Source organism: Galeopterus variegatus, unplaced genomic scaffold, assembly GCF_000696425.1.
Source record: "Galeopterus variegatus unplaced genomic scaffold, G_variegatus-3.0.2 Scaffold747, whole genome shotgun sequence".
In the NCBI taxonomy this organism is placed as follows: Eukaryota; Metazoa; Chordata; class Mammalia; order Dermoptera; family Cynocephalidae; genus Galeopterus; species Galeopterus variegatus.
This window is the reverse complement of record NW_007726858.1, coordinates 519,806-522,758: the sequence shown is the minus strand read 5'-3', so window position 1 is coordinate 522,758 and position 2,953 is coordinate 519,806. Positions and strand designations below refer to the sequence as shown.

Here is a 2,953-nt window from a genome sequence, read left to right as displayed (position 1 = left end):
AAAAAAAAAAAAAAAGACAAAAAAAAAGGAAAAAAAAAAAAAAGAATTTAAAACACACACAATAAAATGCCACTGCACACCTACCTGAATGGTGTAATTTTAAAACACTGACACTACCAAGTATTGGTGAAAATGTAGAACAGTGAAAACTCTTACATACAGTCTGGGGGACCTCATACCCTCTGACCCAGCAAATTCACTCTTAGGTAAACAGCCAACAAAAATGTGTACATGTTTTCACCAAGAGATAGCTCCAAGAATGTTCATTATCAGCATTATTCATAATAGCCAAAAAATTGGAAACAACCCAAATTTTCAACAGGAAACTAGAAAATAGATAACAGCAGGAAAAAAGATAAATAAATTGTGATGTGGATACAATTCTGTATACTCAGCAGTAACATGAACAATTCTGTGTACTCTACAGGAACATAAACAAATTACAGCTATTTGTACCAACATAAATGACTCATAAAAACAATGTTGAGGCGGGATGGTCCGAGCCGAGGTGGAGGAGGTGGCAGCGCAATGACTGCCCCCAAGCCTAACTGCCATGAGTACCAAGCAGGTCACTTGCAGGTATTTTATGCATGGCATGTGTCGGGAAGGAAGCCAGTGCCTCTTCTCACATTACCTGGCAAACAGCAAGCCATCCACCATCTGCAAATACTATCAGAAAGGATACTGCGCCTACGGAGCTCTGCAGATACGATCACAGCAGGCCCTGTGCTGCAGCTGGTGGTGCTGTGGGCACCACGCTCCACGGTGTGCCCTCCCCAGGGTTCCACAGTCCTCACCCTCCTTCCAAACTTACTGCATCTATTGTGAAAACGAACTCACACAAACCTGGGAAGGGTGAAAAGAGAACATTGGTACTTAGAGACCGAAATCTCTCTGGCATGGCTGAAGAGAAGACTCACCTGAGCGTGGTGAGCAGTCCAGTCGGCTGCAGCAATGCCCAGCCCAGCCTGGAGATGAAGCCACATTCCTATCTGGATGCCATCAGGAGTGGCCTCGATGACCTGGAGGCCAGCAGCTCCTGCAGCAGCGAGCAGCAGCTGGGCCCCTCCCTATGCAGCTGCTTGCCAGGGAGAGCCGGTTTGGGGATGGCTGTGTCCGCCTGCATGGGGAAGTGTGTGAAATCTGTCGGCTATGGGTCCTGCACCCCTTTGACCCAGAGCAAAGGAAAGCTCACGAGAAGATCTGCATGTCGACATTTGAACATGAGATGGAGGCCTTTGCCTTCCAGGCAAATCAAGACAAAGTGTGCAGTATCTGCATGGAAGTGATCCTGGAGAAGTCATCTGCTTCTAAGGGGAGATTTGGGATTCTCTCCAACTGTAACCACACATACTGCTTGTCCTGCATCTGGCAGTGGAGGTGTGCCAAGCAGTTTGAAAACCCAATCATTGTCTTGTCCAGAATGTTGGGTGATATCAGAATTTGTGATTCCAAGTGTGTATTGGGTAGAAGATCAGAATAAAAAGAATGAGTTGATTGAAGCTTTCAAACAGGGGATAGGAAAATAAGCTTGTAAGTACTTTGAACAGGGCATGGGGACCTGCCCATTTGGAGGGAAATGCCTTTACCACCATACCTAGCCTGATGGGCGGCTCGCAGAACCTGGGAAGCCTCGGAAACAGCTCAGTTCTGAAGGCACCGTGAGGTTCTTCAATTCAGTATGGCTCTGGGATTTCGTCGAGAACTAAGAAAGCCAGCATGTCCCCAACACTGAAGATGTCAACATGACAGAGCTTGGGGACGTGTTCATGCACCTTTCTGGAGTAGAGTCGTCAGAACCCTAAAGAGTAAATGGTCATTTTGCATCTTGTGCTGCACCAGCTGAAATGTTCCCAAGCCAAGGTGTGCAGAGCTTCCCGGTGCTGCAGCCCAAGGTACAGTATGAGGCTTGGATTTGAGTGGGTTGTACTTACCCTTAGTCTCGTCCACTCTTCATTATTACAGCCATGGGAAGAGTGAAGGATATAAAATAACCTAATAAGTATATGGAATTGCTCTCTTTATAATTGACATCGTAGTTGCACTAGGGGAGTCAGCTAGCCACTTGGACTGTGTTGATTCATTGCTTTTAAAACAAACCTGGCTCCTGTCCTTCTTGACCTTTTTCTCTCCAGAAACAGTAAACCTGCAGCTGCCCCTAAAGCAGCAGATTCATTTTTCTTACTGAAGCTTTCTTCCCTATAAAAGGATTCCTCTATAGCAAAAAACAAAAACAATGTTGAGTGAAAGAAGTCAGACACAAAAGAATACACACTGTGTGATTTATGTATATAAGGTTTTTTAAGTAGAGAAAACTAAACTACAGTATTAGGAAGATGTCAGTCACTTTTGAGGAGGGGAAGGGGTATGGTGGGGAGGGAGCATGAGAGTGTCACTCATGAATGGGAGGGCACAAGCTTGCAGGGAAAAGAGGGTGGATAAGACAAAGTAGAGAAGTGGGGCCATTTTTTCCATGATCTATTAATTTCATCTGCTTGCCAAGAGGGAAAAAAAAAAAAAAAAAAAAAAAAAAAAAAAAAAAAAAAAAAAAAAAAAAAAAAAAAAAAAAAAAAAAAAAAAAAAAAAAAAAAAAAAAAAAAAAAAAAAAAAAAAAAAAAAAAAAAAAAAAAAAAAAAAAAAAACTCAGAGAGTAATGCTCAGTTTTCCTGCCATGTCTTCAGCTTTCATCAGGCCACCATGCTTCAGGGGACTCTCAGATCCCATGCTCTGCCCCAACATTTCTCATGAGACCTTGGTGAAGCCATATTGGAAAGAGTAGGTTGGTTGGTGTAGACTGTCTTTGCTGAAGTTCCAGTTGTGAACCATCATGCCAGCCCACATGTAGCCTCCAGATATTTGTTGAAAATTTAACTGTTCCTTCTTACTCTCACCTTTTAAAGCTTTCTCCTTCTGCTGCTGTTCTACCGAGAATGAATGCATTTTCTGTATTTTA

At 43.2% G+C, this 2,953-nt stretch overlaps 1 pseudogene; it reads left to right on the top strand.

Moving 5' to 3' along the window:
- Positions 1-553: 553 nt before the first annotated feature.
- LOC103589941 lies at positions 554-1,805 on the top strand (annotated as a pseudogene).
- The last annotated feature ends 1,148 nt before the right edge of the window (positions 1,806-2,953 follow it).